Source organism: Rutilus rutilus (assembly GCF_951802725.1).
Source record: "Rutilus rutilus genome assembly, chromosome: 8".
NCBI lineage: Eukaryota > Metazoa > Chordata > Actinopteri > Cypriniformes > Leuciscidae > Rutilus > Rutilus rutilus.
This window is the reverse complement of record NC_140222.1, coordinates 43,240,617-43,253,464: the sequence shown is the minus strand read 5'-3', so window position 1 is coordinate 43,253,464 and position 12,848 is coordinate 43,240,617.

Below are 12,848 nucleotides of genomic sequence, written 5' to 3'. Positions count from 1 at the left end.
GAGTGAGCAGCACTAGGATGACAGAACCTGAGACCCTGGTGTAGAGTCCAAGTCCAGAGAGTAAAATCTGACGAAGGTGTGCAGTGAGGACCAGCCTGCGCACATCACAAACATCCTGAAGGGAAACTCCTGATATAAGGGCCTTGGAGGCCGCCATACTCCTTGTAGAGTGGGACCGGACAGCCAAAGGAGAAGGCTGTCCGGCCGCCTCTTAAGCAAGTGAAATGGCCTCAACCACACACTTGCTCATTCTTTGCTTAGATGCAGGGGACCCCTTATTTGGGGACCCAAAACACACAAACAGTTGATCAGTTTTACGCCACAGGGCAGCTCTGTGGACATAAGCATCTAACGCTCAAACTGGGCAGAGCAAATTATTTCTTTCCTGGTCCGTATTATGAAAGGGAGGAGGACAGAAGGCCTGCAGAATGATAGGTCTGGCCACATTAGTGGGGACCTTGGGGATATACCCTGGTCTAAGATGCAGAAATGCTTTGGCCATACCAGGTGCAAACTCTAAGCATGAGGGAGCAACCGACAATGCCTGTAAATCCCCTATCCTCTTAAGAGAAGAAATAGCGAGGAGGAAAAGAGCTTTTAGTGTTAAAAACTTAGCAGGAACCTCCTCTATAGGCTTGAAAGGGGCCAGGGAAAGACCTTGGAGAGCAATAGCCAAATCCCAAGTGGGCACCCTAGAACGAGCTGCAGGCCTCAGCCTCAAAGTGCCATGGAGGAAACGAGATACCAAAGGGTTCTTCCCCACAGACATTCCACCCAAAGGAATGTGGTAAGCACCTATGGCCGCCACATAAACCTTTAATGTGGATGGGGTTAGACCTGGAACTCCAGCACTGTACCAACTGAGCAGTTAACTGGGTCCAACCGACGGTCACTACACCAGGAAGTGAATACTCTCCACTTCAGAGCATTAAGTTTCCTCATGGAGGGAGCTCTGGAATGTAGAATGGTCTCTACAACCTCAGTTGAGAGACCTGACCCTATGAGCTGGGCCCCCTCAGAGGCCAAGCCCACAGGTTCCACATTTCTGGACAAGGGTGAAATATCGAGCCCTCCGCTTGGGATAGAAGGTCCCTCCTGACGGGTAGCTCCAGAGGAGGCCCGTCGAGGAGAGACACAAGATCAGGGAACCATACTCTGCCCGGCCAGCGCGGGGCTACAAGAAGTAGGTGAACCTGGTCCCTGCGAACTCTCTCCAGAACTCCCGGGAGCAGAGCGATTGGGCGAAAAGCATACAGACGTACCCCCGGCCACTTCTGTACCATAGTGTCCAGTCCGAGAGGAGCTGGATGCGTAAGGGGAGAACCAAAGTGGACAGTGAGACGTCTCTCGAGACTCAAACAGATCCACTTGTGCGCGGCAAAACACCCTCCATATCTGCTCCAACACCTTGGGGTGGAGCCTCCATCCAGCCAGTTTGCATAACCCAACGAGAAACATTTGGCAGTAGCTTCCACGATGTCAAAGATTCTACTAGAGGTACCAGTCTCTTGAGACTGGTTTCTGGATTTTGTTGTTGTTGAGTAGTCGGTCCGTCGCCCTGTAACGGAGGACCGGCTGAACGGACTGCTCTGAAACCCTCATTCCGAGGTCACTACGTTTCCGGGTGGTCCTTGAGATATGTGCTCGCCGGAGACCGCTGCACCCTGAAGCACCAGAGGTGGCAGGGTTGGCAGAACGGTCCCCTGAGGGCACCGAAGGGAGACGGGCACCGTAAAAAGAGGTGTTGACCGCTCTGCTTCGGGGGGGACTACCCTCACTGGCCTGAGCCCTCGGGTGTCAGGATTTCTTCCTCGCAGCCTTCTTGGCGATAGTAACGGTCCGCAGATCCGTTCTACTCCTCGAAGGCTGGGGTTGAGAGCATCCTCCATGTCCCCGAGATTTCTGTGGGGGAGCATGGGAGGAAACGCTCTGCTTCTGAGTGGCGCGATGTGAAGAGCTCATTTTAGATGTTTGAGGCTGCTCCTGCTCAGCAGCCTCATGATGAGAACGACGGGGAAGGAGTTTTTGAAAGGCGACTGCCTGCTTAGATGCCTCTTGGAACTTCTCAACAGCAGTATTAACAGCATTACCGAAGAGACCAGATGTAGAGATAAAAATATTTTCTTTCTCCTTAATATTACTGAGGTTGAGCCACAGATGCCTCTCAGTGGCCACCAGGGCTGCCATAGAATGACCGATGGATTTAGCCGTCTCCTTGGTGGCCCTGAGAGACAAATCTGTGGCTCTACGTAGTTCACACACTACCTCAGGACCAATACCCCCGCCCTCATCTAAATCAACAATTACGCTTGGTAAGCCTGCAGCAAGGACATAGTGTGTAAACACGCTGCAGCCTGACCAGTGGCAGAATAGGCTTTGCCCACCATCTCCCCATAACCGTGATCTTTATAGTTTGATATAGCAGAATAATTAGATGTCTGGGCACTATATACTCTGTATGAAACTGGTTTCTCCCATGATTGGGGAAAAACGGTAGGCTCCGGCGCTGAGGCTGTGATCTAGACGGCAGAAAGCATTTGTCGAGCTTACTTTTTGAACGAACGTCCAGCTTATCGGCTGGCCACTCAATACTTAGTCTTTCGACTGCTCTAGTCACAACCTCTAAGAGCTCTTCAAATGCATGAGACTGAGGTGGCGAATCCTCAGACTCAGCATCAATTCTGACAACATCCAGCTCCTCAGAACTGGATAGTTGCAATATTGGTGCCTCAATCGGGGTGAAAAGAACCGCAATGCGTGCTTCCAAACCCAGAGAAGAGGCACTAGATCTATCAGGTGAAGGCTGAGATAAGGCTGGGCCCATCTCAAACCCCTCTGATAGATCCATTTGCGAACCCCAAGACTGCAATCGCCGCTGTGCCTTGGCAGCAGCGGGACAAGAGCCCTGGGGAACGCAAACCTGAACGTTCTCGCGAAAGAACGCCAGGCGGGATCGGAGCGAACGCAATGGAAGCGCGTCACAATGCTGACATCCAGCACCCTCGAGTGCTGACTGGGCATGCTCCTCACCCAAACAAGCAACACACAGAACGTGATTGTCCCCACCCGTTAAATAACGCGGGCAGGGGTGCACATACTGTTTGAACTGCTGCTTGCTCGCCATAGTGCTTTATATATATATATATATATATATATGAATGATATAAAGACAAACAGCACCAAATAACGGGACAGTTTCATAAAGAGCGCTACTGAAGACACAGAAGCTGACGCTCTCTGTTTTTGAGCAGGCTTTATAGCTTCCTGGTTCGTGACGTCACCCGCATCTGACGTTCCGCCACACCATTGGACTGATTTTACATGTGCTTCAAGACATCATCACGTAAAGCGTTCCCGATAGCGTCAATTAGAATTAGAATTAGAATTAGAATTTCTTTATTGTCATTGTACACAAGATACAACGAAATTGCAGAGCTTCTGCATAAGGTGCATGGTACATAAAATAAATAGATAAAAATATACATAATATAAAGTAATGTACAAAAAATATGTAAGCTTAAGACAAAGAATAAAGAAAAAAACATAGACAGAGTTGCTAGTATATATATATAAGAGTAATAATAATAATGATAATAAACCACAGTTTGTCAACATGATTAATGCCCTAATATGAGGTAGTCAGTGCATCGAGTGTTCAGTGCATATGTGTGTTCAGTGTAATTATAGCTCTGGGGAAAAAACTGTCTTTGAGTCTATTTGTCCTTGACTTAAGGCATCTGTAGCGCCTACCAGAGGGCAGCAGTTTAAACAGGTGGGAACCAGGGTGAGAGTGATCTCTTCCAATGTTCTGGGCTCTCTTGAGGCAGCGGGAGTTATAAAGGTCCTTCAGGGACGGAAGAGGGCAGCCAATGATCCTCTGCGCGGTGTTAATGATCCGCTGTATTCCCTTTCTCTCTGCCTCAGTACAGCTACAGTACCATACAGAGATACAGTATGTCAGCAGGCTCTCCACTGCAGAGCGATAGAAGGTCTCCAGCAGCTTCTCCTTTAGGTTGGTCTTTTTTAACACTCTCAAGAAGTGAAGTCGCTGCTGTGCCTTCTTGATGATTGCTGTGGTGTTGGCTGACCATTTGAGGTCTGCTGAGATGGTTGTGCCAAGGAATTTGAATGTTTGAACCCTCTCTACACAGTCTCCATTGATGTAGAGGGGAGCGGGGTCTGCCCTGTGCCTTCAAAAGTCGAGGATGATTTCCTTTGTTTTGGTGGTATTTAATGTCAGGTTGTTGACTGAACACCACTCTGACAATCTCAGGATCTCATTTCTATAGGCAGCCTCATCCCCCTTTGAGATTAGACCCACCACTGTAGTATCATCTGCGAATTTGATGATGTTGTTCTGGTGATGGACTGGGCGGCAGTCATATGTATAGAGAGAGTACAGAATTGGGTTCAGCACGCACCCTTGAGGGGAGCCAGTGCTGAGCGTGCGGGTGGAAGAGAAATGAGGGCCGAGTTTAACAGTCTGAGGGCGGTCCATCAGGAAATTCCTGATCCAATTACATGTGAGTAAAGGAAAGCCCAGATCTGTGAGTTTGCTGAAGAGGATGTCCGGTATGATAGTATTAAAGGCTGAGCTATAATCAATAAAAAGCATCCTCACATAGCTCTATAAGCAAATTGATGTTCATCGAAAGTGGAGGGGAGGCAGGTTTTCAGGTGGTGCAACACCAGCCTCTCAAGGCACTTTGTGATGATCGGTGTAAGGGCGATAGGGCGATAGTCATTTAGGCTATCCGTGACTGATTTCTTTGGTATGGGGATAATTGTGGAGGATTTCAAGCAGGATGGAATTGAAGCTTGTGTCAGAGAAAGGTTGAAGAGGTTTGTGAAAACTCCTGAGAGCTGGTTAGCACATCCCTTGAGCACCTTGCCTGGGATGCCATCAGGACCAGCAGCTTTCCGTGTGTTCACTGTTCTAAGCACCCGCCTCACTTCATGCTCCTGGACAATGAGTGGGGGAGTACCAGAGTCTGTTGTAGGCTGGGGTGGTGTGGTAGTTTGTCAAAACGAGCAAAGAAGCAGTTCAGTTCCTCTGCAAGTGGAGCCGAGCTGTTTCCAGCTGCACAGCTGCTGCCTCTGAAGTTTGTTAGGTGCTGGAATCCCTGCCATACCTGTCGTGGTTTGTCGTCTGTGAAATGATCTTCTACCCTATTTTTATAGTCCCTCTTAGCATCCTTAATTCCTCTCTTCAGGTTGGCTCTAGCAGCACTGTAAAGAGCTCTATCACCTGACCTGAAAGCAGCTTTCCGATCTTTGAGGAGTTTGTAGACTTGGCTGGTCATCCAAGGCTTCTGGTTGGGAAAAATCCGGATGATTTTATTCACTGTGACGTTGTCCATGCAATACTTGATGTAAGCCAGTACTGCCTCAGTGTGAACAGACAGGTCATGATGTTTAAAGACTTCCCAGTCAGTGTGTGTAAAGCAGTCCTGGAGCTGAGAGAGTGCATTTTCGGGCCATATAGAAACAGTCTTTGTGAGTGGTGTTTTCCATCTTCTGAGGGAGATGTATGCTGGAGTAAGAAGCAGAGAGAGGTGATCTGAGTGACCTAAGTGAGGGAGAGGAATAGCTCTATATGCATGTTTAATGTTGGTGTACACACGGTCCAGTGTGTTATCCCCACTGGTCGGACATTTAACATGTTGGAAGAAATGTGGAAGTACTGTTTTCAAATCTGCCTGGTTAAAATCTCCAGCTATAATGTGTACTCCGTTGGAATGAGCACATATCTGTTTATTTATGCCATCTAGCAAGAGAGCGAGAGCTGTGCTAACATTGGCGTCGGGTGGTATGTAAACAGCGGTGACAATCACTACCGTTAGCTCTCGCGGTAAAAAGAACGGTCGACATTTTACAGTCATAAATTACAGGTCCGGAGAACAGTGGCTATCTAGGATTATACTATTGTTTGACCAGTCATTGTGCACAAAAATACACACACCACCCCCTTTGCTCTTACCAGAGTCGTTGTTTCTGTCCCAGCGATGTAAAGTGCGACCCGCTAACTGCACTGCAGCGTCGGGGATCCTTGGGTGAAGCCAGGTCTCCGATACTATCATGATGCAACAGTCGCGGATGTAGTGGTTCCCGGCGATGTAAAGCTCCAGTTCGTCCATTTTGTGAGCCATGGATCTTGCATTGGTAAGAAACATACTTGGTAGAGGAGGCTTATGTGTTTTTTTCCTGAGTCTTGCAAGAAGGCCAGCCCGGCAGCCTCGCTTTTGTTTTCTTTCCCGACGCCGTCTGCGTCGTCTGCCAGGACCAACAACAACCCACGGAGATCCCGGTGGTCTGGTGATATTCTTCGGGATATTGTGTGTGCGACAAAAGTCAGGTGTGATTGTAATCTTGTATTGAAATCCGATGTCTAATAAGTTCTGACGGCTGTAGTTATGCTTCACAGAAGCAACAGACAAAAAACACACGAGAAAACAAAGAAAAATGCACCAAAAGCGAGAGCTGTTAGCCGCTGCGTCCATGCGCGCCGCCATCTTCCTCAGTTTTCTTCACAGTCTCTTGAAGTCACAGTCTCTATATCTTTCTCTCTTGCAGATTGCTGGAGAATAGACTTGGAGATTGGGAGACAGAAGATGGAATCAGATGAGATTGGAGTCGAAGGGAACCACTCAGTGATAGGTGTCTCAGTAAGATGATCATCAGTATCAATGGTAGTCCTAGTCGAGACCAAACAATGACTGTGTGTGTCAATCTCGACGCAACGCAAGTTCACTTGAAAGAGAACCAGATTTCTCATAAACAGTGGTCAAATCACAAAGCTGGAGGCTTAAATCTTTCTAATTATGCACAGTTTGTCCAGATCAAGTAAGAGTGTGATGTTTTAACGGGTATTGAATGTTGAACAACAATAATCTTGGGCCATCTGCGATCTTTGCCGCGAAATAAGGGATAACACCCAGGATTAAAAAAAATTAAGCTTTGTTCTCATAAGAGATAGAGTGTTCATGATGGTCAGAGTTTCCAATATGTGGTGAATTTGTTTCTCTCTCTCACACACAAAAAAGGTTAGTTATTGTCTGTATTTGTAGAAATGTTAAACATGTCTTCCTCCTATACCATGATTGAGCTGACACACAAACTGACTTATAATTATTAAATATTAGCCATTGTAGGTATTATTTAAAATATTAAAATATTATTAATTAAAATATGTTCATAATCTGTAAATGTTTATTCGGACTAAACCCAACTGTGACCCTACTTTTATACTATTTATTTTTTATTTTTTTATTCTTAGAATTTTTATTACTATGTTTCTTGTTGTATTTGTATATGTGCACTGGAAGCTTCAGTACCAAGAAAAATTCCTTGTGTGTGCAAGCACACTTGGCAATAAAGCAGTTTCTGATTCTGATTTAGCATTATTATTATTATTATTATTATAAATAAAAAGAAACAATTTTAGAGTAAAGTCTCAGACAAAAAGCGTTAGTGTCTGTATTTGTAGTAATGTTAAACATGTCCTCCTATACCATGATTGAGCTGAAATGAAACACACAAAATGACTTATAATTATTAAATATTACTCATTGTAGGTATTATTTAGGATTATTGGTATTGTTATAAATAAAACAACCCTATTTTAGACTAAAGTCTCTGACAAAAAGCGTTATTGTCTGTATTTGTAGTAATGTTAAACATGTCCTCCTGTACCATGATTGAGTTGACACACAAACTTACTTATCATTATTAAATATTACTCATTGTATGTATTAGTTAGCATTATTATTAGTATAATTAGTATTAGTACTACTATTATTACTACAAAACAACCAAATTTTAGACTAAAGTCTCAGACAAAAACCTTTAGTGTAGTTATTTGTAGTAATGTTAAACATGTCCTCCTGAACCATGATTGAGCTGACACACAAACTGACTTATCATTATTAAATATGAGTAATCGTAGGTATTATTTAGCATTATTGGTATTGTCATAATTAAAACAACCCCATTTTAGACTAAAGTCTCTGACAAAAAGCGTTATTGTCTGTATTTGTAGTAATGTTAAACATGTCCTCCTGTACCATGATTGAGCTGACACACAAACTGACTTATCATTATTAAATATTAGGCATTGTAGATATTATTTAGCATTATTATTAGTATTACTACTACTACTACTACAAAACAACCAAAATTTAGACTAAAGTCTCTGACAAAAAACTTTAGTGTCTGTATTTGTAGTCATGTTAAACATGTCCTCCTATACCATGATTGAGCTGACACACAACCTGACTTATCATTATTAAATATGAGTAATCGTAGGTATTATTTAGCATTATTGGTATTGTCATAAATAAAACAACCGCATTTTAGACTAAAGTCTCTGACAAAAAAGCGTTATTGTCTGTATTTGTAGTAATGTTAAACATGTCCTCCTGAACCATGATTGAGCTGACACACAAACTGACTTATCATTATTAAATATGAGTAATCGTAGGTATTATTTAGCATTATTGGTATTGTTATAAATAAAACAACCCCATTTTAGACTAAAGTCTCTGACAAAAAGCGTTATTGTCTGTATTTGTACATTTTGTAGTAATGTCAAACATGTCCTCCTGTACCATGATTGAGTTGACACACAACCTAACTTATCATTATTAAATATTAGCCATTATATGTATTATTTAGCATTATTAGTAGTAGTATTATACTATTACTACTACAAAACAACCAAATTTTAAACTAAAGTCTCAGACAAAAACCTTTAGTATCTGTATTTGTAGTAATGTTAAACATGTCCTCCTATACCATGATTGAGCTGACACACAAACTGACTTATCATTATTAAATATGAGTAATCGTAGGTATTATTTAGCATTATTGGTATTGTTATAAATAAACCAACCGCATTTTAGACTAAAGTCTCTGACAAAAAGCGTTATTGTCTGTATTTGTAGTAATGTTGAACATGTCCTCCTGTACCATGATTAAGCTGACACACAAACTGACTTATCATTATTAAATATGAGTAAACGTAGGTATTATTTAGCATTATTGGAATTGTTATAAATAAAACAACCGCATTTTAGACTAAAGTCTCTGACAAAAAGCGTTATTGTCTGTATTTGTAGTAATGTTAAACATGTCCTCCTGTACCATGATTGAGCTGACACACAAACTGACTTATCATTATTAAATATTAGGCATTGTAGATATTATTTAGCATTATTATTAGTATTACTACTACTACTACTACAAAACAACCAAAATTTAGACTAAAGTCTCTGACAAAAAACTTTAGTGTCTGTATTTGTAGTCATGTTAAACATGTCCTCCTATACCATGATTGAGCTGACACACAACCTGACTTATCATTATTAAATATGAGTAATCGTAGGTATTATTTAGCATTATTGGTATTGTCATAAATAAAACAACCGCATTTTAGACTAAAGTCTCTGACAAAAAAGCGTTATTGTCTGTATTTGTAGTAATGTTGAACATGTCCTCCTGAACCATGATTGAGCTGACACACAAACTGACTTATCATTATTAAATATGAGTAATCGTAGGTATTATTTAGCATTATTGGTATTGTTATAAATAAAACAACCCCATTTTAGACTAAAGTCTCTGACAAAAAGCGTTATTGTCTGTATTTGTACATTTTGTAGTAATGTCAAACATGTCCTCCTGTACCATGATTGAGTTGACACACAACCTAACTTATCATTATTAAATATTAGCCATTATATGTATTATTTAGCATTATTAGTAGTAGTATTATACTATTACTACTACAAAACAACCAAATTTTAAACTAAAGTCTCAGACAAAAACCTTTAGTATCTGTATTTGTAGTAATGTTAAACATGTCCTCCTATACCATGATTGAGCTGACACACAAACTGACTTATCATTATTAAATATGAGTAAACGTAGGTATTATTTAGCATTATTGGAATTGTTATAAATAAAACAACCGCATTTTAGACTAAAGTCTCTGACAAAAAGCGTTATTGTCTGTATTTGTAGTAATGTTAAACATGTCCTCCTATACCATGATTGAGCTGACACACAAACTGACTTATCATTATTAAATATGAGTAAACGTAGGTATTATTTAGCATTATTGGAATTGTTATAAATAAAACAACCGCATTTTAGACTAAAGTCTCTGACAAAAAGCGTTATTGTCTGTATTTGTAGTAATGTTAAACATGTCCTCCTGTACCATGATTGAGCTGACACACAAACTGACTTATCATTATTAAATATTAGGCATTGTAGATATTATTTAGCATTATTATTAGTATTAGTACTACTACTACTACTACAAAACAACCAAAATTTAGACTAAAGTCTCTGACAAAAAACTTTAGTGTCTGTATTTGTAGTAATGTTAAACATGTCCTCCTATACCATGATTGAGCTGACACACAACCTGACTTATCATTATTAAATATGAGTAATCGTAGGTATTATTTAGCATTATTGGTATTGTCATAAATAAAACAACCGCATTTTAGACTAAAGTGTCTGACAAAAAAGCGTTATTGTCTGTATTTGTAGTAATGTTGAACATGTCCTCCTGTACCATGATTGAGCTGACACACAACCTGACTTATCATTATTAAATATGAGTAATCATAGGTATTATTTAGCATTATTGGTATTGTTATAAATAAGCCAACCGCATTTTAGACTAAAGTCTCTGACAAAAAGCGTTATTGTCTGTATTTGTAGCAAGGTTATAATCGTTAACGAAAACGAACGAAAAAAAGAAAACTAGGTGGGAAAAAACATTGTCGTTAACTGAAATAAAAATAAAAATGAGGCATTACAAAAAAACGATAACTAACTAAAACTGTAATGTGTGTTTGGCAAAACTAACTAAAATAAAATAAAATTATAGAGTAAATGTCCTTATAGTTTTCGTCTTTGTCAAGGTCTTTCATTTTTTAACGCTATTTAAAACACGCAGGGTATTCGTTCATCTGCATTTCCTTTCCCTGCTCTCCCTCTGTCACTCATGCGTCTCTCACATGCGCGCGCGCACACACACACACACACACACACAGCCCCTCCCCTCCGTACACACCGCGTCTCCAAGAGAACGAGTGTTCGTTCGACGTTGAAAGCAAGTTCGCGTTGAAAGGTTGGTATCTCTATCTCGTGAACACCTTCACAATCACAATCACACATTAAAAAGTGGTATAACAATATTTTAAATTCTGAATATAATTTTGTCAGTGTGTTAATGTCGACCCGAGAAGCGATTGCGCCTTCTTGTCGCAAGTTTGAGGTAAAATGCACTTTTTGGTTGTGATGTCAAAACACTATAAGCTGTGATTCAAATATTAAATAATGTTATGTCATTTTTTTTTACCTTTACACTAAATGTTTGCTGCTTCACTCCAGATGAGTAGGCTATTGACTGTATAGGGTAAATTTAGTATAGGGTGTTAAAATTGTACAGCTGTGGTATTTGTAAGTTATAAGGTGTGAATTCTGTATAGAAGATGTGTAGATTTCTGGTACGGCGTGTGGATTTTGTAAGAGGTAAAGGAATTTCAATGGGGTGTGAATTTTTTTCTAAAATCGTATGATGTTTTTGTTGAGTTATTATTATTACACAATACTTTTTCTGACCTTTTTTAATCTTGCCCCTGACAAATAACCCAAATTACAAAAAAAGACTAAAACTAACACTAAAACTAATAAAAACTAAACTAAAACTAAGCATTTTCAAAAAATAAAAACTAAACTAAACTAGCAAACCCACTTTAAAAACTAATTAAAACTAAACTGAATTTGAAAACAAAAAGTCAAAACGAAATAAAAATAAAAACTAATGAAAAATGCAAAACTATAATAACCCTGATTTGTAGTAATGTCAAACATGTCCTCCTGTACCATGATTGAGTTGACACACAACCTAACTTATCATTATTAAATATTAGCCATTGTATGTATTATTTAGCATTATTAGTAGTAGTATTATACTATTACTACTACAAAACAACCAAATTTTAAACTAAAGTCTCAGACAAAAACCTTTAGTATCTGTATTTGTAGTAATGTTAAACATGTCCTCCTATACCATGATTGAGCTGACACACAAACTGACTTATCATTATTAAATATGAGTAATCGTAGGTATTATTTAGCATTATTGGTATTGTTATAAATAAAACAACCGCATTTTAGACTAAAGTCTCTGACAAAAAGCGTTATTGTCTGTATTTGTAGTAATGTTGAACATGTCCTCCTGAACCATGATTGAGCTGACACACAAACTGACTTATCATTATTAAATATGAGTAAACGTAGGTATTATTTAGCATTATTGGAATTGTTATAAATAAAACAACCGCATTTTAGACTAAAGTCTCTGACAAAAAGCGTTATTGTCTGTATTTGTAGTAATGTTGAACATGTCCTCCTGTACCATGATTGAGCTGACACACAAACTGACTTATCATTATTAAATATGAGTAAACGTAGGTATTATTTAGCATTATTGGAATTGTTATAAATAAAACAACCGCATTTTAGACTAAAGTCTCTGACAAAAAGCGTTATTGTCTGTATTTGTAGTAATGTTGAACATGTCCTCCTGAACCATGATTGAGCTGACACACAAACTGACTTATCATTATTAAATATGAGTAAACGTAGGTATTATTTAGCATTATTGGAATTGTTATAAATAAAACAACCGCATTTTAGACTAAAGTCTCTGACAAAAAGCGTTATTGTCTGTATTTGTAGTAATGTTGAACATGTCCTCCTGAACCATGATTGAGCTGACACACAAACTGACTTATCATTATTAAATATGAGTAAACGTAGGTATTATT